Source organism: Acinonyx jubatus, chromosome B3 (assembly GCF_027475565.1).
Source record: "Acinonyx jubatus isolate Ajub_Pintada_27869175 chromosome B3, VMU_Ajub_asm_v1.0, whole genome shotgun sequence".
Lineage (NCBI taxonomy): Eukaryota > Metazoa > Chordata > Mammalia > Carnivora > Felidae > Acinonyx > Acinonyx jubatus.
In genome coordinates, this window is record NC_069386.1 from 34,425,006 (window position 1) to 34,452,376 (window position 27,371).

General features: G+C 54.0%; 1 long non-coding RNA gene across 1 annotated transcript; it reads right to left on the reverse strand.

Annotated features, from left to right (window-relative positions):
* Positions 1–18,194: 18,194 nt before the first annotated feature.
* On the reverse strand, positions 18,195–25,924 carry LOC128316195 (uncharacterized). The gene is made up of 3 exons (XR_008299786.1): positions 25,691–25,924; positions 20,147–20,223; positions 18,195–19,234 (listed from the first exon to the last, which is right to left on the reverse strand). It is a non-coding gene; the product is annotated as an uncharacterized LOC128316195 (long non-coding RNA).
* Between the last annotated feature and the right edge of the window lie 1,447 nt (positions 25,925–27,371).

The window sequence follows — 27,371 nt, forward strand, 5'->3', positions numbered from 1 at the left end:
TTCTGGATTTCAGACTCGGCCAGCCAGCCCTACAATCACGTGCACCAATTCTTTGCAATAAATCTCTCCATATATATCTCCTGCTGGTGTTCTTTCTACCATTGAACCTGGACCGATGTGCCTTCCTACGGATCAGTTCACTTCATCCTCTCCAGAAACGCTGGTCGAGTCACTAGGATTATTCCCACTTCCCACCAAATCCCAGAGAGGGCAAGCAGTGGGGCCAGGACTCACCCCTGAAGCCTTCTTACTCCAGGGCCCGTGTTCTCAGTGACAGCCCCAGGGAATCACAGGGAGGGAGCCGTGTCGATAGCAGCCAGGCTAGGCTGTGACAGCGGGGCTAGGGGACACATGCATTTCAGCATCACCTCCCAGTAGCGATCTGTCCTTCACGCCTGACTTCCCTGACATTCCGAGTGTAACACAGAGGGTTCCCTGCAACTTGTACTTGCCCCTGTTTTGCTTTAGAGTTATCCCCTGGTGGTTTGTTCTGTCTCAGTGTTTTCTCACAGGGCTGAGCTTATTAAAATTCACTGAGATGTGCACCCTCTGTCCTCGAAAGGGAACGCCTTCCTCTGATTCATTCCTTCAGAGTGACATCTGAGTTATCCTTCCCAACAAAGCGGCACCCCGCTGGCTCGGAAGACGAAAGGTGGTGGCTCAGAAGAAGTTCAGGTGCCTCGGCTGGCAGTGCCATCAGGCTGTGCCTACCCCACCTGGGTGAAAATTACTCCTCAAGACTCATAAGTTAAAGCAAAACCCTTGGGTCCGATGTTTCGGGTGTTAATTTCACACCGTTTAAAGTCATGGAGTAGATTTCTGTGGCTTTCGATTGGTCTCCGTGGAACAGCTCAGACCCCGAAGGCTGCCCACCTCCACCTCCTCCCCCTGCCCCTGCCCAGGGCCCCGTGGCTTCTCCCCTCCCACGCCTGCAGTCTGGGGTGAGGGCGACTGAGCACAAGCCAGGCCACGAGCTGGAGGTTGGACAGCACCAACTCCCAGCGCTGACTTTTGGAAAATGCGGAACGGGACGTGAGCAAAAGCCGTTGTGGGTGGTGTGTGTGTGTGTGTGTGTGTGTGTGTGTGTGCATGTATGTCTGCCTGTGTTGGAAGGAGTATGGGGCAGCGGGCGGAAGGTGGGTGGCAAATAATGAGCAGGGACTGAGTCTTTGTTGCAGGCTGAGGGAGAAGGTTTAAAGCCGTGGGACAAAACTTGGGGTCTGCACTCGGGGGACTTTGAGGGTGCGGCTGGGAGTCTGAAGGCTCCGTCCAGAGGCAGCAGAAGAGGGCCAGAGACCAGTGCCTGTGACTTAATGACTGAATTCCAAGCACTGGAGTATTTTCTATTCTTTGTCTTTCCTTGTCTGTTTCTGTCTGTCAATCTCTGCCTCTCTGTCACAAGTGTGTGTCTGCACACTCTTTTTCTTTTGAAGCAGAAAACCTGTTGGGTGGCTCACAGAATCGCCAGGAAAAGGAACACAGACCTCCCAAAGGCACAGGCAAAATCGCACCCCAGAACCAGGCCTGTGGGGACACCGCCGGTGACGTCCCTCCTGCGCCTGGATGTCCCCCACTGGCACCAGGGCCGTGCAGCTGCCAGACCCTGGCTGCGCCCACACCAGAATCAGGGAAGCTTCTCAAAGACCAGGCACTCCTCTCCTGGGAGCCTTGGAGGTGGCAGGAGTCCCCAGAGAGCCCAGCTGGCTCTCAGTGGGGTCTTGGCATTCCGGTTTATTGTTGGAAATAGAAGGGACGCTTATTATGGTCAGCTCATGTGCTGCTTGGGCCCAGAGTGCAGATGAGGAATTTCAAATTCGAATTTAGCCCTGGAATACCAGCAACCCCCCCCCCGCCCTGCCCCGGGGATTTTAGGGGCATCTCTAACCCCTAGATGGATTAGTGGGACATCTCCTCGATGCTCTGGTTTCACAGGGGCAGAGTCTGCTCGAAAGCGAATCGGCCAAATGGCACTGGAGAGAAGTTAAAGCAAGGACGCAAGATAATGGGGAAAATGGAGATTCTGGAATTTTCTAGCTCTGGATGCCTGGGGTTTTTTGTTTGTTTGTTTGGGGGTGGTGGTGTTTACTTTGGGCCACAGAGTTTTTCTGAAAGTGGAGACTTTGACCTACAGGCACAAGCTGCCAGGGTCCTCACAGAGGGAAAGCAGGGTAGGCGGGGGGGAGCCGTAGTGGTCGTGGAAAGAGGACCCTCACCCCCTCGCTGTAGGTGGGTCGCTGTGGCCAGTTAGAGCCTGCTCCGGGAGGGGAAACTTCCAGAGAGGCCTGGGAAGTGGGTGTCTCGAGGTCAGACGCTAGGAGAACAGGGGAGGGGTGACCCAGTCACCTTCCCAGTCAATTCCTTCAAGATGACAGAGAGGGCCGGCTCTGAGTGTGGCCTCACAGAAACCACAGGCTGTGCAGCCCTTGGAATATGTGGACTTTCTGGGTTCCTTTCTTTGTATCAGAAAACCAGACCTGCCTCGCGGCCAGGCTGAGCATGGCCAAGAGGACCTCGGGAAGCTGAGAGGAGAGACAGCTTGAGGCCCATGGCCTCCTGTGCCCTAGAAGTGGCTCTTGGCTTGTGAGAACTGGGGTGTGTGTGCGCATGCACATGTGTGAACTGTGTGTGTGTGTGTGAATGTGTGTCTGCATGTGAACGCGCATACCTATGTAAATGCGTCTATGTGCATGTGTGTGTGCATATGCACGCATGTGCGAATGTGTGCCTGTGTGAACAGGTGCGCGTGCGTGCATGCGTATACGTGTGCACGCATATATGTGTGCACGTGTGTGTTCATGTGTGTGCATATGCGAATGTGCGTGTGTGCAAGTGTGTGCAAATGTGTGTGTGAACGTGGGCATGTATGTGTGTAAATGCGTGTGTGTGAGTGAGTGTGTATGTGTATGCACGTGTGCATATGTGAACCTGTGCATGTGTGTGGACACGTGTGTGTGTGGGGGGGGTGGTCAGGGGAGAGCAAAGGCTGGCCCTGACCCATGCTGCCTCTTCACCTCCAACAAGGGAGGAGGGCCATGTTTCTAGATGATTCCTGGGAGCTGTGGCATATCGCAGAGGACACATTTGCCCAGAACAAAGCAAAACCCTCAAAGGTTCTTTCCTGTCTCTGATTCCAGAAAATTACCGGCCCTTTCACCTGCCTGTCACATTCACAGCCTGCCGATGTCATAGTCGTTTTTCATCTCCTGGCATTTCAGTTCTCGTCCTTTCTCTTTTGTCCCTCTGTCTGTCCAGGCTGGTTTGCATCTCTTTGTCTTTGCAGGGGCTGCAGCCCCTGCCTCTGTCTGTCCCTCCCTCCGCCTTTGGCCAAGTTCTCTCTCAGTCTGTCACTTTTCCCTCTTCTCCTCCTGGCTCGTGCTGAGCAAAGTGGCTGTCAGGGCCATCTCTCCCTGGAGCCGAATCCCAGAGAAAAACAGTGTTGGAACCGATGCGCGATTTTGGCTCCCTGTCTGATCTTCCTCCGTTTGGTCTTGAACCGCCCCCCCCCTTGGTTCCCTGGGACGTCTGGAAGCCAGCCGGGATGTGCTGGGCTCTGGAGCTCCAGGCCCCAGGCTTCAGCACCGACAGCCCCCACCCCTTCTCCTGACTTGGAGTGATCCCGTCATCTTGTCTTACAAATTGGGATCGCTCCCTGCATGCGGGCTCTGGTGACAGCCACCAGATGGCAGGGACCGGTTTTTATAGTAACTCATTAACCTCTTGCCATCCTACAATTAAGAAAGCATTTAATTGCTTTTTCTCAAGCCATCCTACGAGTGATTCGGGCAGTGTGTGCTCGTCACGTGATCCAATTGGCGGCTCGAGCCTCAGGGAGGGGGAGCAGCGGGGCGTGGCGAGCTCAGACACGGAGAGTACCCGGGGCCACCCGGGACCGCCTCTTGGGACCTTCTGGGAGGCGGGAAGCACCAGCCTCCGAACCTTCTGGTTTCTGAGATTGGTTTCCTTCTGGGTTGACCGAGTCCTGGAGATCAGCTCCGAATGCACTTTAGAGATGACTTGGGTTCTCTCTCTCATGTAACTGTTGTGGACTGAGAGAGAGACACTCAGGTCCAGTGCACAGGAGTGGGACTGGCAGCGTGCGGGGCGGGGGTGGGGGCGGGGAGGAGTGTGGCCCACCAGCCCCCTCGTGCCCTGCAGCACGTGACCTGCCTCCTCGGACCTCCAACCTCTGTGTGGAGCAGGTGGACACCCCCCCGGGGCCCTGTGGGGCTTTGTCCCCATCGCCTTAGTAGCCAGTGCCACGCTTGGGGAGGGGTGTCTCTCCCCCCGCCCACCCGAGGGCAGATGGGGCTCCCGAGCTCCCGGGGACTCTGTCTGTCACATCTTCCAGCAGCCCATCGTCTTTGGCACTGACAGCTGGCCGGGCTGCCTCCGTGGAGGGCAACCGCCCTCCAGCCGGGAGCCAAGTTTCTCTCGGTGACGTCACTCCTTGGGCGGGTTCCTGCAGTTGCAGCCAGGCTGAGTGCTTTGGTGCCTCAGGGTTAACAGGATAAGCCTAGATCACTCCTGTCTGATGCACAGACTCCAGGGCTGGGGTGGGAGACCCGGGAGGCCGGAGGGCCCAGCCGGAGTGTGTGCAGGTGGGTGTGAACACTACAGGAGCTGTGTTTACACATCCTCTCCTTGGAATCGTTCAGGGACAGAGGAGGTATCCTGCCTCCTTTCCTGGTCCTGGAGTTCTCTTCGGCTCGGGGCTGGCCAGACCTGGCCCCCAGGTGCCCCCTAGAATATCTTAGTTAGGGGAATGCATGGCCACTCAGGCCTGGAAGAATCCCGGATGCCCAGAAGCGCAGGTGAAAGGCAGTCTGGTTCAGGAGACGGGCCACGGGCTCCAGAATTGTTCTGCCCACTCCCTGCTCCCTCACGCACTCGCAGTGGCTGTCCTCGCTTCCCTCAGTGCCCGTTGTCCTCCTCTGTGAAACCCAGAGGAGGCTGCTGTCACAGTGAAATTAACACACCACAAAGTGCCCAATGACCTGGGAGTTCAGGAACGCTCGTTTGTAACCGTCGAAGGGCGGGTTCCCAGGGAAACAAACTCTGACACAGAGGCTAGCGCTCAGGATATTGATTAAGGGGTGCTCCTGGGGTCACCTGCCAAGGAGGGAAGGGAGAGGAGAGGCAGAGGGAGAGGGAGAGGAAGCGGCCCGCGTGCAGTGTCACCTGACCCTCACGGAGCTCTGGGGCCCTTTCCACCCTGTGCCGGAGGTCCCGGGTTTGGGGATTCAGCGGGAGGGCTCCCAGGACTCAGCACATAGTCATGTTCGTAGCAATGGGTTGTGGCCCTGCAGGGAGGCAAAGCCAAAGCAGCAGGAAAAGGTATGCAGAAGAAGTCCAGGAAACCAGGCTCAAGCTTCCAGGAACCACGTCGGACAATCTTAATCCCCGCGGCCACAAAACCATGACCACACGTGTGAAGCGTTGCCAGGCAGAGAGAGACTCCGTGCCCCGGGTTTTTGTTGGGAGATGCGGGAGGCCTGACCACCTAGGCACCCTCTGCCTGCCTCGTTAGCAAACTTCCAGACCCCCCCAGGGGGACAGCAGGTGTTCAGCATAAATCATATTGTTTGGACACAGTAGGCAGCGTGAACCATTCTTATCGGGGAATGGTAGGAACCTTCCTCAAATCCCAGTTCCCGGGTGCCAGCCGAGGTCAGCCCTGCAAGCAGGCCTTTGTAAGGAAAGTAGTCTCGGGTGGTTATGGTGATATTTTTGCACACGTTTCTCTAGTCCCATCAGTCGCTGGGTGTGGTGTTCCAGGCGAAGGGATGTAACCTTGGACGTGGCTGCCCTCTGAGCCAAGGCAGTCCCTGAAGGGCCCGACCAGTGACGGCCGTCTGCCACTGCCCTCCCGACAAGACCTTCCTTCAAGGGGCCCCTGTCTCCGCGGGTCCACCGCGGGTACAGGCGCGAGATGAGTAAGGCACACTCCGTGGCCGAAGAGCTCAGCTGCCGGAAATGTGGCACCTCACGACCAGGCGATGTCGCCTCGTGCGGGCCCCGGAGAACTAAGCCGAGAGGGAGCCCCCGACGTTGTTCATCCATGAATCATTTACGGGGTGTGCATAGGTCAGACAGCGGGAGAGGGCGTCATGCCGCGGTGTTCAGGGGGAGTGAGCACTTCGAGGGAGATGGCTTGTCTCTACACGGATAATCAGAGTGGAACATAATAGGCTGACCGTAAAGACGTATTTGCTGAGCTGAATTGATCTCCCTGACCTTCTCCACGCCGGGAGCTATGGATTTAGAGACATAAACGGGCTTCGTTTCTGCCTAGTGAGGAGACTTAACATGCAATCAGAAAGATGGGATAGTTGAGTGGGAAGGGCCTGGGTGACCGCTGTGCCTAGTAGGAATGGAGTGAGGATGGAAGGCCTCCCAGAGGAGGTGTCATTCATGCTGGGCTCTGAAGGATGAGCTGGAGTTAACCGAGCAGACCAAGAGAGAAGAAGGGGATTTCAGGAACGGCCAACATAACAAACGTGGGGTAACTGGAAGCCCCTGGATCCTTGCACTCCTCGGTGTCGAGCACTTTTGCATAGTTTCTTCTAGGTGAGGAAAATTTCCCAGAGACCCAGAATCTCAAGCTGGAGAGAGCCTTAAAAGCTCCCATTGCTGAGTGTGCATCCAGACCAAGTTGTTGGGAACTCCCGGCTCGCATCCCTCTGACGACAGGGGGCTCCCTACCTCCTGAGACCATGTATTCGTGCAGGTGGCTCAGGATGTTAGCAAAGTCTTTCCTCTACTGACCTGGGATCTCTTTCCTTGTTTCTTCCACTCACTGAGAATACTCCATCTAGTCTCAGGGAGAGGCAGTGGCTGAAGCTGTAAGAAGTGAGGTGATAGAGAAGGTGAGACTCTGGAGCCAGACTGCCCGGTCGGAGCCCCAGCTGTGACCTTTTCCTGTGTGACCTCGGCAGCTAACTCAACCTCTCTGTGCCTCGGTTTCTTCACCTGCACGACGGGGATAAGCGTGGTAACCTACGTTAGCAGAGAGCACTCAACGAACTCGCCTCAGCTGCTATGAGAAAGTGGCTCAGGGGCGCCTGGGTGGCTCAATCGGTTAAGCGTCTGACTTCAGCTCAGGTCACGATCTCACGTTCCGTGAGTTCGAGCCCGGCGTCGGGCTCTGGGCTGATGGCTCAGAGCCTGGAGCCTGCTTCTGGTTTTGTGTCTCCCTCTCTCTCTGCCCTCCCCCGTTCATGCTCTGTTTCTCTCTGTCTCAAAAATAAATAAACAATAAAAAAAAAAAATTAAAAAAAAAAGTGGCTCAAATTGTTGCCAGGGCACAAAATGGTGTCCCGGCCCCATTAAATAAAATTCGATGAAAATAGCCAGTGTGGTTTGATGAAGAGAAGCCTCCTTCCGGTGAATGAGAGCCATTGACTTCATGCCTGCGTGTCGGCTCCGCTATTCTCTCTGCCTTTGTTGGCCACCCAGCTGTCCCCAAACTCTCCCACGTCTGAGGTCACCCTTTGTGATTTAACTACCATGGCTGCAGGTGCCCCATGTCACGAGGAGTGGGAAACCCACGGCTGGCCCCTTCTGCCATGGAATCCTTCCAGCAGCCACAACCGTAGGCTGATGCGTGCTCTGCTGTGGAGGGTGGGGGCGTGTGTTCCTTACAGGGAAGTACAGTGAGCTTCGAACTGAATGGCACCCATGGCCGGTCTGAAGGTTCCGGGGCCCCTCCCTCCTGGAGCTGCTCCTGCACCCCGCCTTCTCCCCCAGGCCCCCCATCTGTCCCTGGGTTCCCTGGCTCCTCGCTTTTACGGGACTCTCCTCGAATTTCTCCCCCTCTTTGCTTCCTCTGCCCTTTCACCCCTGTCCCTTTGCCTCCCCCGCCCCCCCCCGCCCTGGAACTTCAGCCCAGAGGAGTGAGCGGTTCTTAGCCTCCACCCACTACTTGGACTGGGACCCGTTTCTGTAAATCAGAAACACGCACAGGAACCGGCAGAGGCTCTGACCTGTCATCTTTACCGTGATGACAGGCTCCCCACCCCCACCGCACTGGGTCAGTAAAAGAATTCAGGCCATGATGTAATCTTTCCCTGATATAAATTATTCTGCGCCGCTGACCCCCTTTCAAGGCAGATGGCGTTACTGTCTTTTACTCTTTAGAGCAATTGAAAATCTTACCTGCTAAGCCTGGAATGTCTTTCTTCCTTCTCCCCCTGGCTCTTCAAATTCTGCCTGCCTGACCTTTTAAGGGGAACGCCTCCTCCACGAAGCTTCCCTGATCCCATGGCTTGCGATCTTGTGACAAGGCCCCCATTCGGCCATTACTCACCCGCTACCTGGAGTTAGATCATCTAAGTCCCAGCCTAGTGTGACTTGTCCCCCCCGCCCCACCGCCCCAGTTATATTTACTCTCCTTTTCCAGAAGCCTCAGGAGACTCTTAAAATTCCCAGGAAGGTGGCGTGGGGACTCGAGGAGCAAGGAGTCGGGCCTGGGTTTCATCCTGACTTCCCCACCTGCTGGCTGTGTGGCCCTCCACCGGCTACTTACCCTCTCTGAACTCAGGGCTCCCATCTGTCAAAGTGGGAAAGATGCTCGTAGCACACAGTTGCCGCGAGAAGTAAACTTAGTCAAGTGTGTCAAATGCCCCCACAGAGAGGGCACATAGGAGAGGTTTTATGAAGTTTATAAATATTATTCCTTCCTCTGGAAGAACCCACGGGATAAGTGAGGGGCAAATAGCCAACTGCACTAAAAACGGAAGGAAAAGTATACTTATGGAAAACTGAGAGGTGGGGAGTGAGAAGGACAAGCTGGACCCGGAACGAACGGCCCCTGATGGACAGACAAAGCCTCTGTCAGGGGCCTGGGTGAGGAGCTGACACATGGCGGGGACAGCAGCAGCTGGCTTCCTTTTCCCTCTGCTGCATAAACAATTCTAAAAGCAGCTCTCGAGCACCTCCCTGTCATGTCCTCCTTCCCAGAGCTGCCCCCAACGTCAGACCCCTTGGAATCTTCTGGAAGGATGGACTGACTGAGGACTGGGGGCCTCACAGAGCCTCAGTGTCCTCAGCTGTACAAAGAGTGCATCGGGTTTTGTGATCTCTGGAGGAGACCCTTCTACTCAGCAAGCTCAGGAGTTTGGCTGTGTGTGTGTGTGTGTGTGTGTGTGTGTGTGTGTCCTTTGAGAGCTCAGCGCACTCAAATGCGGCAAATTCAGACCTTATTGATTCTGAACGTGTGATTTTTTTGACTTGCACTAGGCTGAAGGCTAGTCTTGCATAATTCACACAGCAAAGGGCTTGATTCACTCACGAGTACTGTTGGTGTCACGATGGAAAAGCCATCTCCCTGACCCCAGGCTGTGTCTCCCCAGATTCCACCAGCATTGACTGAACCCGCACTTCCTGTGGGCACCCCGCTCGCCCCCAGTCTGGCTCTGGCCTCTCCCTCTGTGTTCGGGGGCACTTCTTGGATTCCACCACTCAGCTCACTAATCGGATCACCGTGTGTGTTCGTTTATTCAGCCCGTGATTGTGACTTTAATGTTTATGGTCCTAGTTTGAATACGAAATCACCGTTGAATCGTTGCTTGTCACTGCGACTTTTTATTCCGTATGAGTGTGTCATCTTCTCGACTCGTTCTGAGAATATTAACTATTGCTTTAAAATGGTCCTCTGTTTCCCCTACTGATGTTTCCCTCAGGTGTCAGGGGCCCTCTTTCATGTGGTTGGTCTTCCTATGGTTGGTGGTTCTTGGTGGTCTATTCACCCTTGCACCTGAGAATCCCTGTTTCTCGTGGGGCTCCTCATGCTTGGGTTTTTCTCTACGTTTTTTTCTCCATCAACTCCGTCCCTTGCGCTGTGTGTCTTTCAGGGATCCCTCAACATTTCTGGTCTTTTAGCACTGCCCCCCTCCTTCCCTCCCTCCTCTTCTCCCTCTCTCCCTCCCTTCTTTCCAGTTTTTAGTCCTGGTATACACAGACTTCCTCGTCTTCTTCCTCCCCCTCCTCCTGCCTCCCCATCCTTCTCCCCATCCCCTTCCACCTCCTCTCCCTTCTTCCTCTCCTCCTCCTCCTTCTTCAAAACGCACCCCTTCAGTGATCCCAGAGACACTGGCAGGAGGAGAAGGACACGACTGTGCTCAGTCAGGCCTTCCTTTTGGCTGGGTCCCTTTGTGCGTCTCTCTCAAGATCATTGCAACGATCCGCGAGACATTGCAACCATCCCCTCTTTCTGTACGTGAAGAAATGGAAGGATGAGAGGACTTCTTGGAGTTGCACAGAGTAAGGGTCCTCTGACTCCAAGCTCAGTTTCGTTGCTGTCTCACCCTCCTGACACCTAGCCACCTGTTAACGTGCTCCTACTGTTCAGAAATCCTGGCTCCGATCAGTGGTCCATGTGCATTGGGGTTCAAAGGGCAACACGAAACTGTGTGCTTGCCACGACAGCCCCTGGCGCATTGCTGTGCTAGTGGGGAGGGCGAGGATGCCCTCCTGAGCTTCCAATCTGCATTTATTCAAGACGATTCCAGATTACATCATTAAACAGGTCGGAGTGACTTTCTTCCCCCAGTAAACTTAACGCATGATGATTGGACCGCATTAGCTGGCTTATTACATTGTTTGTTGACTTTTTTCAAGGTAGTAGTTGTTAATACAGTCCATTAAGTCGTGTGGTCATTGTGTGGGGTATGATCTGGAAACTACCTTTCAGAAACGCTGGAACCTAAGAGCAGCTATATCTACCCTGGAACCGAGACTTTCAAACAAAAGAGGGAAGTTGCAATATGTCCTGGGGGGGTGGGGGTGGGGGGTGGGAGGAGGTTGGTAGGTTCCCTGAAGGCTGGGACTTGAGCTTTAAGTTGGAGACAGTCAAAGCCCATGGCTCCCCAGTGGGTGCCCAATTTAGTATCGATACTGGCCCGTGAGTGCATTTCTCAAAGGGCCCTTTGAACCACCCTCGAGATCTTGTTCGAAGATCCTAGTGGAAGTGAACTGGGAAGCGAAACATGGACCCTGGAAATAAGCTGTGGTTACTTCTAGAGGGGGCTCAAATCGAGAAAACTCTGTGTTTCTCACTCAGGTCAGCACTGGTCCTTAAGGCTGTTAGGGCCTGGGAATTAGGGGTAGCACAACAGAGGGGAGGTGGGGAGAAGCAGGCGCAGATTTCATTTGTCCCCTCCATTCTCTCCACTGTCCCCTCTGTGCCTCTTGAGACTAGAGCTGGATGGCCATCTCCGTTGCCATCTTTGTGAAACTGATGGCGGCCTGTCACGGCCCCTCCTCTCTCTCTCGAACTTACCAGCCCCTGGAGCCTCTTGCCTGGGATGAGAGTCTTGTGCAGGGTGTGAGTAAGAGGCCCCCCATCCCGCCTTCCAGGGACTGGCTGGCCTCTCCGTGTGCAGATGGATGGCAACTTCATGGGGGTTGGCTAAATCAGGTGCCAGTGCAGTTGGAGACACACAGGCAGAAGGCCCTGTTCTGAGCTGGGTTATATTTTTCAAGGAGATCGTCAATATAAGCCATGCATATAAGAGAAGATTCCAGACAAGGTGCTGCAAGGCAGAAACACACACGCATGGGCACCACTTTCCGGGACTCAAGTCCCTGTTAGAGTGAAGGACGCGGGGATGATACCCCCCCATGAGACCAAGGGCCACGCCCCTCCTCGATCAGAGCACATCTTTATCCTCCCCCTCAGCCTGGAGGGTTCCTGAAGGCAAGCTCCGTCTTCCCCCCTCCCCTCCAACCTGCAGATGGGTTGGCCTTTCCCGAGGGCACAGCCCGTGTCCTCTCCACCAACCAGGAACTTCAGAAGGACATATGTCTTCAACAAACTCAAGAGCTCTCCAAGGGGAGGCTACACTCTCTTTCCCGGGAGTTTTCCCAAAGTAGGGAGGTTGTCTCCCGACCAATGCGGTAGCTTCTTGAGTCCGGGAACCATATTCCGAATTTAGTCTCCTCTCACAGTGCACAGGACTGAGCCCTGCACACACGGATCCTCGGGGCTCACGGCCTCCTGCCTGCCACCACCGTGGCGGGCCCGGGGGTGGCGGGGGCCTAGTGCTGAGTCGGGGGTGGCTCTCACCCTTTTCGTCACCAGAGTCAGGTGGTTTCCTGAGGTCTACCTCCCCAGGCAGCCCTGGCCTTCCATCCCCACGCGTTTTTCCTTGTCCAAATGTTCTCAGGAAAGAGGGCGGTGCTCGCAGATTATCCAAAGCACAGTACACATGGTTTTAACTTACTCTTTCAAGTACAGGTATGAGTTCCGGGAGCTTCCCTCAGCCCTGGGACTTATTGAGCAGCTATCACAGAATTCATTAGTTTGCTAACAACCTTTCAAGAGCTCCCCACCTGTGATGCTGTGACTGATCTATGATAAGTCACCCCAGGGTCTACTTAATTGGTTCCGAGAGGCTGTGTGTGTGCAGGCACGCGTGTGTGGTCTTCAAAATAAAGATACAGCCGGTGGAAAGGAGGCGAGAATCGCTTGCTGACGGTCAGGCAGCTGGATGCCTAAGCCCGTGAATTGTGACTCTGGACGAGTCCCCGGGGCAGGTCTGGGCCCCGGTGAGTTCACCCTTCCCGCTTTGCATCAGGAGCAGCGAAAATGAAAGCAAAAGTAATTGCCTGTCGCACAACTTTGCTTTTGTTTTCGGGAAGGGGGGGGCGGGGGAGTCCCGTTTCTCCTCCTCCGGGTCTCAGCCCTGATTTCCCTTCAACAAAAGGCAAAGGCAAACCTGCTTGAGATGAGGGAGCTGATCCAAGAGTCTGATGCCGGTTATCACGCTGGGGTCGGCAGGCAGGCTGGGTTAAGGTTGGTTGGCCGTTTCACGTGGGCCAGATCATTCAAGGTCAAGGCAGCCGGGCCTGGCTGCTATGAAGGCCTGGTGTTTGACCACAGGTGGCGTCTGAAAGGCTTTGAAATACCAAGTCCCAAGCACAAGACGGAAACACAGCATTCCTACCCGTTTTTATCTTCTCAGTGCCCGAGCTTCCCACGTTAGATGCATCTCTCCCAAGGTCAAGGCCTCAGGGCTCAACAGCCCACCACGTGCCCATCGCTGCCTGGCAGGGACGGCCACAGGCCTCCTGGGTGAGAGGAGGGGCAGACCCGAGTTCAAGTCCCAGCTCTGCTCTCGATGCTTGACCCGTTGCTTGTGACTGGTGCTTCCTGAGCCTCAGCGTCTTCTCCGTCACGAGGTGGCCGGTGGGGACTGAACGGAGACTTTCACTGAAGGAGGGACATGTAGGCTTAACCCCGGCCCCTCGTGCTGGAGGTGGTGCAAGGGGCAGGCCCTGGCGTGGCACAGCTGAGCCTTGACTGGGTCCTGTCCTCTCGTGACAGATGTTACGTGGGCACAATTGGGGACGGTGTGCCGTGTACTCTTAGGAGCGTCTTCTCTTGGTGGATACATTTCACTTGGAAACAAGCCGAGGGTGGCGTAATTGTCTTGGGGCTGAAGCGAATCCTGGGAGAGGAGTCTGAAGCAGCCTAGAAACCAGACCAGGAAGCGCCCCCCAGTGAAGACCGTGGCTTGGGGTTGGGTTTGCACCCCCCGGCTCATGGAGTAGCCACTTCTAGTGACGGCACAACGTTTTCCTCCGGGTTGTACTTCCTTTCTCTTACCCTCAAGCCTTCACTCAAGGAAACTGGCAGGTGAGGAATTAAGAGACACAGTGTCTGTCCCCTCACAGGTGCTAAAGGGAAAATTCACATGCTCGTAGCGCATTTTGGTAAGAACCTGGCCGTAAAGAAATAGCCCCAGCTCCTCAACAGAGCATCTCAGGCCCTCCGGGACCTGGGCCTTCTAGTTCTTTCCTTTCCCACTCTCCTTCCCACCCCTCTGCCTCTCCCCGCCCAACCCATTGCTGGGCACACGGCGGGTGCTCAGGAAACGTCTGTTAATTAAACGGAACTGAGCAGACATCTTGGCCCAGACCTTGGCTTACCCTCTCTCCCCATGCCCACCCGTGTACCAAGGCCAGGCCTTCCAGCCCTTCCACCGTCAAGGCTTTCCATCCCTGTCTTCCTTTGTATTCCCACCGTTAGCCTCAAATGAAGGGTCCTGCCTGGACTATTGCAGTAGCCTCTAAGCTCGTAGGACTATGCTGAGACTCTCCCCGTCTCCTGTTGGCCTCACACATTGTTATCAAGAAATTCTCTGCCAGACACGGCCTGGGGCCATCCCCATTGGTTCCCCATTGGTTCCCCAGACTTCCCAGCCTGGCCTTCCACAATCTGACGTCGGCCTACCTTCCCCACCCGGCCTGGGACTGAAGGTACACCAGCCGGCTCAGACCACTTGCCTTTTTGTTTCCTGCTCCTGCGACTGGAATGGCGGTCAGTGAGACCTTCTGTCTCCTTCAGGAAGCAGCTCCCAGGCCAACTGCTCCCTGTCATCTTCTCTCCTCCTCCCGGCCCCCAGGAGTTCTTGGCTTCCGAACCCCGGGTGTGTCCCAGTCTCTGGGCACTTACCACGCCCTGCTGGGTAGTGCTGCATGCACACCGTCCTGCCCCAAGCACAGAAGCGGGGCCTGGGACTCCTCCAGTGCCCACAGCAGGTGCTTGCCGGGAACAGGAGTCCATAAACGTTTGTTCAGTGACTCATCCCGGGCGGGAAGCGTGCTCGCCTTGCGAACATCTCTTCTCGCCATTGGTCAAAATCAGAATAGGCACTTGGCGGATCGCGGCCAGAGCTGTCACATTGTTAAGACTCGAGGTTGGGAGTGACCCCACAGTTGACCGCCCGTGGCTGTCTAACCCACTGGCAACAGTACCCTCTGCCTGAGAGAACGATGTCTGAGCTTCGAGGCATGCGTTAGCCAGTCCTTTGAGCGTGCTCTCTGGCTTCTCAGGCCCTGAGCCCTGGGCCCATGTCTCTCTCTCCAACTCGGCCCCTCCCCTGGACCACTGGGCTTCGGGTCTTGGCACTTGTCCATGTCCTGCTTCCGTTCTCCTGCTCTTACCTGCTAGGGCACTTTGGACGCCAGCAACAGAGACCCCTCTGGCTGATGTCAGCATCAGGGGGTTTACTGGGACGTTGTGGCAGAACTCACAGAACTGGAGAGAGTGCTGGAGAGCCAGCTCAGGGGGACCGGGGCGGGGACAGCACACGGGTGGGGTGTGGCTCTCAGAAACAGGCACTATGGAGGAAAGAACAGTCCTCAGGGGCTGCGTTACCACTGCCACTGCCGGTGAATATGAGCGCCAACCTCTTTTAGTCTCTTGGCGGCCGTGTTCAGGATTCAAGCTCCAACAGTGTTCAACTGGGCCTGGAACATGCTTCTGCTTCGACGTCCACTGCCCTGTCTCCTGGCTGTTTTCTGGCTACCAGAACCACCCATCCCTCCGGACGCACGCAGCTCCACTAGGGGGTTCCCGAACTGCCTTCCCCTGAGGTGCCAGGCTGTTGCCTGATCCAGGTGACCCGGCCCTCTGGGCCGTGACACCAGCAACAGCAGGACAATTAGCCATGAAGGGAACTGCCCTCCTGTTGACCCCTCATCTTAGAAAGTAGACCATTTCCTTACTTAGCCAAGATCACGGGTCATGAGTGGCCGATACCATAATGCAAACTTGGATGCAATGAGTCACTTTAAATTTCACAAGCCTTATAATTTCTCGTGGCCCAAAAGGCGTAGGCCAGCTCTGAGCACTCACGAGTGATTTGTTCTTGCGGGCTGAGTACCAACGTAAGGGCGATTTCTAATCGGCTAATTGTTCCGGCTTCCTTGCCCTCAGCCAAGGGATCTTTAGGCACCACAGACACGTTCAAATTGTTGATCCCGGGTTGTTACAATACCAGCATAAGCTTCCCGGGAAACAGGTCTGAGCAGAAGTCGTAAACACGGCGTTCTTAATTTCCACCCATCGGACTTGGCGGGTTTGCCTAATGCTAGCTTTCTCCCTAATGAAAGGCGAGGGAAATATCAGCTAGAAATGTCATAATCAGAGTGTTTGCCTAGTTTGCTATTTTTAAGCGCCGCAGGCTTTGCTGGAAATGAAGGATGTGCATCAGCCCAGGAAATGCTTCGGGTGGATGTAGACCAAGGCTCCGGTCTGCAAAGGTGCAATTGGGAGAGGACAAAGAGTGGGCATAAATAATGGATCGAGAGCGGCTCCGATGAGAGCCCATTCGTCCAGCAGCCTCAAAATGAAAACACGCCGCCGATGACTCATTGAATAATAGTAAATATGACGGGCTCATAAAACCGCTGGTTCCCACGGGGGCCGTTCAGCAGCCTTTGTCTGGTCTTGAGCTTGTTATGTTCGGAAGCTACCAATTTAAGCCTCCCTTCCCCCAGCAAAGACGTGGCTCTTGGCTGGAGAGTTATCTGGGTGATTTGCAAAGCCTGGATGGCACCGGGCGAGGTGGCCTGCCCGCCCCCCGCCCCCAGGCCAGGGGTGCTTCACTGCTCCCCCCATGTGTGCTGGGCCGGGTGCCAGTTCAGTGCTGGGCCCCATGGAGACCTGGATGCTATATGGACTTCATTAAGGGGAAGGCAGAGACCTTGACCCCGGGGAGCCCGAAACTGAGAGGAGACATGGCCTTGACATAAAGTAAGGGTTCTGCCACCAACCTGGGAGATGAATAAAGAACATAAACTTGTCTTCCCTCTGCCACCCCGAGCACAGCAAGCTGGAGTACCGCTGATGATAACGGAAAGAACGTGCATCCTGCAGGCACATGCTCGCAATGGAAGGGGCTGTCTTCAAACTGAGGGGGGCCGTGCGGGCGGAAGAACTGGGCCGGTTCTCCGAGGTCTCAGGGGCTCCCTGAGGACCACAAGCAGCATGGGATGGGGGAAAATTTCCTCAACGCTGGCGCCCTCTGCAAACGGAACAGTGGCTAAAGCGTGGAAGGATATACTCATTCCTTCACTGATCCTTCTTCTTGGCGCCCGGGGCACGGGATAGGCGTCCGTTCGTGAGACGAAAACAGGGGGCTACGTGCTGGCTTCTCTTCACAGGTTGGCTTGATAGCCTCAGAGGCAGGTTCCTAACTCAAACTCTTCACGGGTGGCTCAGTCGGCTAAGCGTTTCGGCTCGGATCACCATCTCCCGGTTCGTGAGTTTGAGCCCCACACCGGGCTCTGTGCTGACAGGGCGGAGCCTGCTGGGGATTTTCCCCCTCTTCCTCTCTCTCTGTTCCTCCCCCACTTGTGTTCTCTCTCTCTCTCTCAAAAGAAATCAATACATAAAGAAGGAGAAGGAGAAGAAGAAACTAGTCCCAGCTCTGTTGCCAATCTACACATGCAAAGCTGTGGAGGGGGGGACATTAGAACACGTCGCGTTTATGCTGTCTTCCAAGCATCAGGCTAGGTACTTTGCATAACGTCTCTGGACTAGAAGCTAGGGCTTCAGCGGCTGCGTGACCCTGGACAAGTCACTTACCCTCTCTGGCCTCCGGAACCGAAGGGAAATAGCACCTCCCCTGACACATCCACGGGGCTAGGCAACATGGATGAATCAATCAGTTAACTAAGTAATTCATGTACCCATCCAACAAACACTCTCCCGTGGTGCCTTGATTCCCGGCACCGTGTTAAGCGTTAGGGGAAAGAGACCGTTGGGACCAGGCTTGCCCTTGAGTGGCTCGCGGCCTCCTCTGGAGGGCCAGTGTGCAAATATGATGGCGTTAGTGTGTGATGTCCATCCAAGTGGAGTGAGGAAGAACCAGGAGATGCAAGAGCAGAGAGTCTGGGCAGGAGAATAGGAGGTGCACCAGGGCCTTCCGTGGCTGGGGGCAGTAAGAGAGAAGCATCAACCCACACATATTATTGCTGCCATAAGCACAGACTAGCAGAATGCCACAGACCCTGTCCACGGGAGGAGTACATCCAGAGATCTGTGCAAAGCCACCGAGCCACAAACATCCGGGCTTTTTTCCTTCCAAAAGGAAGCAAAGTCTCCATCCCTTTCTAATAGCCTTTGCACCTGCTGAGAAGACCGCAGGGAACGGGAGCTGAGAGGGGCCCCAAGCCAGACTCTTGCTCATGCCCGCTTGCTGGCCTCCTTCCCCCACCGCAGGGTCACAGAGCCTGGGATGTCGGTGGGTGACTCAGCGAAGCCGCCGCCGATTACAGACCTCGGGATTCAGGGTTGCCAGCCGACAGCTAAAATCCAAAAGAGCAAATCTGCAAATGACCAGGGTCAGTGATCGGTTTTTTTTTTTTTTTTAAATTTATTTATTTTGAGAGAGAGAGAGAGCCGGGGAGACCGAAAGAGAGGGAGAGAGAGGGAAAATTCCCAAGCAGGTTCAGCGCTGTCAGCGCGGAGCCCCATGCGGGGCTCGATCTCATGAACCTGAGTCGAAGCCGAGAGCCGGACGCTCAACCGAATGTGCCACCCAGGCGCCCCACGGGGGTCAGTTCTCTTAAGGATGCGCCTGCCTGTGGGACGCAGAGCGTCTGTGCTGTAAGTGACTCGGGGGCGGGAAGGAGAGGAGAATCTTCTTTTCATCTGGCGCTTGCCCTTAGAATCTTACACGTCGCGAATACTTGGGAGCTACTGACGACGTCGCATTGAGCAATTGCTTGCTTTTGCTTTGCACACACTTAACGGGATAACTTGGATGACACTATGGGACCCCAGAGGGAACCGCAGTCTCTTCAGTCCTCGGTGCGCTCACCTGTAGGACGAATGTAACATCGAGGCAAATCTCGCGGGTAAGGAATGAATGGAGACGCAACTAGGAAGGGCTCAGTGAATGGTCACGGTGGCGACAGCTGACTACTGTCTCCATCTTCCCCTTTACCGCCACCATCACCGCCACCGTGATTCCTGACTCCCGCAGGCCGGGGCTAGCGGGAAGGGGGTCTGGGGCCTCATCGGCTCCTGGACTCGCCCCAGCATAGGGACGGGGGGGGGGGGGGTTGTGGTTACCACTGTGCTTTTCTCCAGCTCTGTGCTTGGCAAGCTGGAGTGTGGAGCAGAACCGATAAGAGTCCGTGTGAAATCCCCGCCGATCGCTGGCCCCACCCACAGAGTCTCAGGTGCAGCAGGTCCAGGGATGGGGCCTGGGAATCGGCATTGCTGGTGAGTCCTCAGGATTCCCCTTTGAGAACCAGGCCCCTCCCCCCCAGGGCCCTGTCCAGGCGTGTTCAAGAATCAGCACTCTGATTCTTTCAAAGGCGGCTGTTCTTACGGATACGCCCAGGCCACTCACCGCCGTGGATTCAGTCACTTCTGAAATGTTTCTTCTTTTCTGTGTAAGATCACTCACCTAAATGCCTGAGCCTCCCCCGAGCTTTCCTGAAACAAAGCAAGGGGAGCCCAGGTTTCTCGGGTTGTAAGCCCCATGCGGGCGGGCACCGGTGTCCTCTGTTCCCCGTTGTCTTTCTGGGGCTTAGGACGTTTTCTCAAGTGAAATGGATAAATCCAGAGAGGCGGGTGCCCCCGCCAGAAGAGTTTGCTCATTTGCCCCCATCTCTGATGCCAGAGGAGGTCTAATAAAGGCACTGGGTCGTGAGTTACTCCTCCTCCCTTACTTGGTCCCCACCGGACAGCCCAGGACTTGAAAGCTGTCCTTAACGTGTAACAAACTGGAAATATCAGCAGCTAGTTAGACCGGCAGCCTGGGTGTCCAGGCTCCCACAGCGGGCCCCACCATGACCGTCACCCAGCATCGCCTCCCTTGGGGAGCCTTCCCTGAATGCCCCCTCCCCTGTTGAGGTTGGTGCTTTTTCTCAGTGATGTAGCAAGAGCCCGTGCATTTCACTTATCCATGGTTTTATAAATGTTATCCTTCCCCGTTTCAGAGTCTCCTCCCCACACCTCGACCGAGAGGTTTTCAGGATATGAACTGTGCTTTCTTGGCATTTGATGATCGTTGGTTGAGCGAAAGTGGGACCATCTGCGGTTACCTGCCCAGTAAGCCTGTACTGAGCAAATTCTGCTAAGGGTCTCATTATAGGTCCCTGCCTACATCACTCCCGTCCCTCCTGGGTCCCTGCAGGTGGCTCCTGCACGCGAGGGCAGAAGAGGGCACTCCTTCTGTAACTCAAGACCCTCCCGATTCCTCCAACCCCACAGGGAAGCTTTGCCCCACTTGCTGACTCTGGCTCCCGCCCCAGAACCCCACCTGTCCCTGGCTGGAAGCGGGGAGATCTTGAAGGAACCCTCCATGGTAACTGGGGCCTGCCCTGACCCATGTCTGGGACTTACCGTGATGGAAAGCGACGGCCCAGAATGTACCTCAGCTCCTCACTGGTACCGTGTCTCTCTGAGCCTTAGCTTCTCTTCTGTAAAATGGGAATAATAGTGCCAGCTTCATAGGATCGATGTTAGGATTAAATGAGATATTTGTAAAGTGTTGGGAATACGGCCCGGCACATGAGGCGTGCTCAATGAGCATTAGCTACTATGATGGCAATGGTGATGGTGAATAAAATGCAGATCATGAAGACCAGGACTTTGTGTCACTCCCTCGTGCCTCGCCAACCTGTCTGGTTTCTACGTTCCTCTGAAGCAGACCCGCCTGGCTCCTGGGACCCTCCCGGCATGGACTGGCATTCTGCCCGGGGCCCCGCCACCTGCTGAGTTTATTTGTCTTGGGATGAACTGTGTCCTTACCGGCCCTTACCTCTTCCAAGAGACCGTCACGCAGAACCCTGACCACCAGCCATGCTGGAAGGCCGACTGCCCGATTCTTGTTTATTACGTAATATTGATGTTCAGAATAGACACCGGGCGACAGATCCAACCTCAGGACTTTCTGGGTCCATCTGGGCTCCCTTTTCTTTCCACTGTGTCAGGAGAACCGGAGTACCCAGCAGAAAGGCAAACCCTCGATCTTGCTTTTACACACCTCACCCCGCAGCCCCTACCGCGTTGGTTCAAGGACCGCTTGGGGGCAGCCAAATATATCATATATTATGAGGCTCAGTTTGGGGAGCCGAGAAATAAATTGTTACTATTATGGATGAGGCAATTACCGCCAATCTATTTTTAATCTCCTCTTCCTTTGCAAATAATCGAGGCTGTCTTTTCAGAAGAGGAAACATCCAGGCTTTGAAACGAGGGAAGGTGCAAACAGTTCTTCTGGCTGAAAATGCGAACTGAGCAACCGCTAATTTTTTTTTAAGCTTCATTAACGGCATTAACCTGCATTAAGACCTTTGAAGCCTCTTTAAGACTGTTCAATTCGCTTTCTTTTATCTCTTCTTTTCCGGGAGTGTGGAGTCACTTTGACCCTTGTCTTCATCTCTCCTTTGATGACAACTTTGGGCTGAATTTGTGTTTGGGAATTGAAATGCCAATTTGCAGTGATGCACCTACCCCCCCCCCCCCCCCGCCCGGCGTGACGAGCCGCGGCTCTGTTGGGGTGGCCGGAACCAGACTACTACCGAGGCCGCCCATCACCGCCCACGGCACCCTCTCAGCCCCTCCTAAGTCCCAGGGTGGTTGGGGAAACACGGTTTTCTTGGCTTCTGTTGGTTCCGGGCCCTGGAGAAAGCTTTACAAGGCGCTCAACATCGTGCCTGTCCATGGTAAACCTTCAGCACGTCGTAGACAAGGTCGTTTTTGAAAATTTCGCGAGGGGTTTCTTTCTGGTCTCTGAACACTGTTCTCCTCTGTCCTTTGCCACAGTGCCTTGATGTTGGGGAGAAGGCTGTGGACATTTTCAGGGAAAGAAAGACATAAAAGGATATCGTTTCCTCATAAGTTACACATAGAATTACTGTATGACTCAGCAATTCCACTCCTGGCATATGTCCTGAAGAATTGAAAGCAAGCGTCCAGACTAAACCTGTACGTGAGTTTCGGAGCAGCGTTAGTCATAATAGCCTAAAGGTGGAAACGATCCAAACGTCCATCAGCAGATGAGCGGATAAATGGACTGCGGTATGTCCATACAATGGAATATTATTCAGCCAGGAAAAGGAATAAAGTAGTGACTGCAAGTCACTAAAGTATGCTACAACAGGGATAGATCTCCAAGACGTTATTCTCAGTGAAAGAAGCCAGGCACGGAAGGCCCCGTATTGTACGATTCCATTTATTTGAAATGTCCAGAGTCAGCAAATCCCTAGAGACTGAGAGTAGATTAGTGATTGCCAGGTTGGGGTGGGAGAAGGGGGAAACGGGAAGTAACAGCTTAACGGGTACAGGATTTCCTTTTGGGGTGATGGAAATGTTCTGCGCAGCTGGCTAGATAGCGGTGATGGTCGCTCGACATTGGAAAGTGCTAGATGTTAATAATGATCCACTTGGTTGTGTACATTTTGCCCCAAAAGTAATAATGAAGAGAAAAGCTCTGTTGGCTTCTCTAAAGGGAAATAAGTTTGACCCGGGGATAATATCGACACCAGGCCTAGAGCGATGGGCGGTGGGGCGATTACACGGAAGGGTGGAAAGGTAGGAAAAGAATGGCCTCTGCGGTCGGACAGACCAGGGTGAGCTGGTCAGCTCTGCTCCTTCCGAGCCGGGTGCACTGGGCATGCTAGGCCTGGCCTCGGGAGCCTGGCCTCAGTTTCCGTATCTGTAAGATAGGAACACGAATGCCTCCCTCCACGTGGTTCTGGGGAATATGCAAGAGATGCCAGCATTAATTTTCCTAGCACACACAGGTGCCCAGTGGGAAAATTGCCCACCTTCCTTTCCGTATCAACGGAGGGTATCTGCATCGCAAACAACAGAAACCAGTCTTGGCGGACTTAAGCAAAATAAGAAATTTCCTTGGTGAACTTCCGCCTTGGGGAGGGCAGGAGCCAGGCTGCTCCTGGGCTCTGCAGTCTCCCCCTGGCAGGCCTTGGCTCTGCCCGACCATCCCCTGACCGCCCTGTGTCTCCCAGGTTCCTTTTCTTTTTTTTTTTTTTTTAATTTTTTTTTTCAATGTTTTTTATGTATTTTTGGGACAGAGAGAGACAGAGCATGAATGGGGGAGGGGCAGAGAGAGAGGGAGATGCAGAATCGGAAGCAGGCTCCAGGCTCCGGGCCATCAGCCCAGAGCCTGACGCGGGGCTCGAACTCACGGACCGCGAGATCGTGACCTCCCAGGTTCCTTTTCAATCTACCAGGGGAGAGAGTCTGATCGGCCAAGCTCAGGGGCTTGGAGGTGTCGTCCTTGCCCGGGCAGGGTCTTGAAAGATCCTCACGACCCTGGGATCCCGCTTTTACATCCATCAAGGGCTGATGCTTGAGAATGGGCGTCCTGAAAAGCTGTCACCCCACCGGTGCCCACTGTATACTCCCTTGGTGGCCAGCGTGGGGCAGGGGATAAGAAGAAACATGCAGAGAAGGGGGCAGCAGGCCTACACACAGCCTGGCCTCCCCGTGGCTGGCCTCACCTCCCGGTCCTGTCTTCTAACTGCAAGGTGCAGCCTCAAGCCTCTTTACCGCTCTGCCCCTCTGCTTACCAGGATCTCCTTTCACTTTTTGCTACACTGCGAGGATGACAGAACTCATGCCCAGTTCTTTGTAATTTTTTTTACTTATTTTTTAATTTACATCCAAGTGAGCATACAGTGCCGCAATGATTTCAGGAGTAGATTCCTTAGTGCCCTTCCCCATTTAGCCCATCCCCCCTCCCCCCACCCCTCCAGCAACCCTCTGTTTGTTCTCCATATTTAAGAGTCTCATGTTTTGTCCCCTTCCCTGTTTTTATATTGTTTTGGTTTCCCTTCCCTTATGTTCATCTGTTTTGTCTCCTAAAGTCCTCATAGGAGTGAAGTCATCTGATTTTTGTCTTTCTCTGACTAATGTCACTTGGCATAATACCCTCCAGTTCCATCCACGTAGTTGCAAATGGCAAGATTTCATTCTTTTTGATAGCTGAGTCATACTCCATTGTGTATATATACCACATCTTCTTTATCCATTCATCCATCGACGGACATTTGGGCTCTTTCCATACTTTGGCTATTGTTGATAGTGCTGCGATAAACATTGGGGTGCACGTGTCCCTTCGAAACAGCACACCTGTGTCCCTTGGATAAATACCTAATAGTGCAATTGCTGGGTCATAGGGTAGTTCTATTTTTAGTTTTTTGAGGAACCTCCATACTGTTTCCCAGAGTGGCTGCACCAGGTTGCATTCCCACCAGCAGTGCAAAAGAGATCCTCTTTCTCCGCATCCTCGCCAACATCTGTTGTTGCCGGAGTTGTTGATGTTAGCCATTCTGACAGGTGTGAGGGGGTATCACATTGTGGTTTTGATTTGTATTTTCCTGATGATGAGTGATGTGGAGCATTTTTCCACGTGTCGGTTGGCTACCTGGATGTCTTCTTTGGAGAAGTGTCTATTCAACTCATGCTCAATTCTGATTTCACCTCTTCCTTGAAGCCTTCCCTGATTAGCCCCAACCCAACTAAGTGTTCTCTTTCTCCCCTGTTTCTTTCCCTGTGTCATGCACATGACTCTGAGCACAGAATGCCAACTGATACCCCTAGTGTCGCTCAATTTCTCAAAGTGTGTGTGTGTGTGTGTGTGTGTGTGTGTGTGTGTTCTCTGCAGCCAGGCTGTGTGGGCTCCTCCTTCAGGTGCATCTCTGCAGGGCCAGTATAGCACTCAGTGGTATAAAGGAGAGATTAGGGGTCCAGGGTGACTGCAGGGGACAGAGGAACCCCCTCAGGGCACAGGAACGCGCTTCCTGAATGGAAAAGGATCCTGTTGTCCAGTGGGACCCCATCCATCTTGGGAAGGGTCACAGAAAGAGGGCAGTCCTGCAGAGCTGAGGCCCCAGGCCCTTACAGGTGTATTTGCAGGAAGACTGAAAAAGCCTCAGGGCAAAGATGTCACCCTAAGGGAAAGAGGAGGGAAGTACACAGGCGTGACCCTGCTCAGAAGAGGGACGAATCTGAGTGTACCTCACGCTGTCCACTGCTCAGACTCACAGAAGGAAAAGCCACGCCTCCGGCCCACGGGCTTGAGGGTCCCCATCGCGGAGCTAAGACTTCCGTGAAGCAACTCAAGTGCATTTGAATCCTGCCGTGCCCCTTACTGACTGCATGCCTGACAGCAAGCCCCTTAACCTCAGTTTTTTACTCAGCAAAATGGGCGTAAAAAAACCCCCCCTATTTTGCCGGGCTGTTGAGAAGATTAAAGGTGACGAATTCGGAGCAGCTCACACCCTGTGGCCTATCGTTGCTCAGTAAATAGAAGCGATTTTAAGACCTAAGAACTGGGGGGTGTGGTTCTGGAGGTTGGAGGGGTTGGGAGGGGACCGTGAGTGACTAAGGAGACCTTGGGGAGTCCTGTGTCTGGGCCCCAGGCACCCTGCCTGGCAGCGAGTTTTGGCTGGCTCCCCTGGGCACGGTGAACACATCTCCGGAGACAGGGCCACACTATGAAAACCGCCCAGTCTGAGGGATGGTGTGGAGATGCATTTAGAAAAAGCGGCCTCCCCCTGCCTGTGGCCTGGCCGGTGTGCCCAGGCAGTGCACTGAGGCAGGTGAGCCAGGAAAGGCGAACCTTCCGGGCAAGAGGCCCGCTCCTGTTCACGCCCATTTTCACTACGAACCGTTTGTTTTCTCCTTTCTGAACCGAGGAAGGGTAACGACCCGTGGTCTCTGGGATGGCTGTGGAGGGGAAATCTTCTTTTCACCCACCCACCAAAGGCAGAGTGCCAGGGAAGCAAACCCACGGGAGAAGCATAGCCTCTCTTCCTGGAAGGCCAATTTTCCTGGACGATTTTAATATTAAATCAAACGTGTCAGAAAGCAAAAATTCCCATACGTTTTTAAAATGAAAATCTGGAGGCCTCTCACCATCAGAAGGGGCCCTTGTGTTACCCGGAGGCCCATTTGAGACTTGCTTTGGCAGGAAAAGTCTGGGTGACTCTGGGTTAGATGTGGGGCCACTGGGATAGAAACCCCAAGTAGAGACTTCATTGCAGCTGGAGGCCACCCTCGGGGCAGAGCTGTGCCATCGGTGGGCCTGGAGGGCCCTGATGTCCCCCTGGAATAGTGAGAAGTAGGGCACACAGGCGTGGCCTGTGACCGTGGCTCCCTGGCGACGCTGACTCACGTGACACAGGAAGTGGCGAGAGACGCCGCTCTCACCGCTCAGGGCGGAAGTTGAAGCCATTTCCGGCATGGTCAGCCTACACGTTCTTTTGCTTCCATAAAAGCCTGGGCTGCCTTCAAGGGCTTGGTGGCCAGCCTAGGCTTTGCCTATTGGCTGGTGGCTTTGAGTAAATCCTTTAACTGTTTTAGGTCTTAGCGTTCTCATCTTTAAGATGGGACTCATTAATAATACTCTCCTTAAAATACTGTTTGGAGTATTTGGTGAGGCGGTTAAGTATCAGAGCGCTTAGTGTGGTGCCTAGAAGGTGACAAACGCTCGATAAATGTTGATTATTATTAACAAAACGAACACAGCTACCAAAACTGTTAAGAGGCAGCCGGGGGACTGCAGACTGAATCTTAGAAATGCCCTCCTGCAATACTTAAGAAAATGAATTTAAAAACTGTAAACTCCAATAAGCAAGCGATCAACCACAGCAACCCCGTGAGGAAAGGCGTGCCCAGTCCTGTAAGTGTGAACACTGATGGCCAAGAAAAGAAGTAGAAGGCTCTGGAATGGAGTGATGTACCCAGTGAGGATTCTTTTAAGTAGATAAAAAGTCTGGAGGTTTTTTTTCTTTTTTTTTTTTTTTTTCTCCAGAAGACTCCTAAGTCTGTAGAAATGCAAAATGACTTGATTCCCCTCCCTCTTTCCTCTTCTGTCTCTGGAGAGTGGGAAGGCTGTAAGGGAGGTGTGAAATGGGAGACAGTGGACAGTAAGGCCACCCGCTCTAACACCAAGTAAGGCTTCAGAGCTTCACTCCCAGTTAGGGGGAAGATGCTTCCCTCAGGATATTCCCCACGGTGATAAAGTACATCCTCAAAGCAGGTGGGGTGAACCCTGGCACAGGCCATTTGACAAGCTTTCAACGAGAAAGTAGAGTCAGTCCAGTTACTCTTTTTTTTGTTTTTAAATTTTTAAAAATGTTTATTTCTTTTTGTCGGAGAGAGAGATAGAGTGTGAGCGGGGGAGGGGCAGAGAGAGAGGGAGACACAGAATCTGAAACGGGCTTAAGGCTCTGACCTATCAGCACAGAGCCCGATGTGGGGCTCGAACTCACAAACCACGAGATCATGACCTGAGCCGAAGTCAGATGCTTAACCGACTGAGCCAGCCAGGTGCCCCCGGCCCAGTCACTCTAACCAAGAGCGCCTAATGCCTTAGCCGAGCGCCTCCACACCCCGTACCCTTCCCAATCCCTCAGGCTGAAGGAAAGTGGACAGAAACGCTTTACCCAGGCCTCAGTCGGGAGTTCAGAGGTCAAACTGGTCTTAGGTGTGCAAAAGAGTCGAGAAACACCCTCGCTGCATGTGTGCAAACAGGAAGTCCGGAACTATTTCAACGAAAGGAAAATAAACAGAAACCACAGGGCAACTACACCAA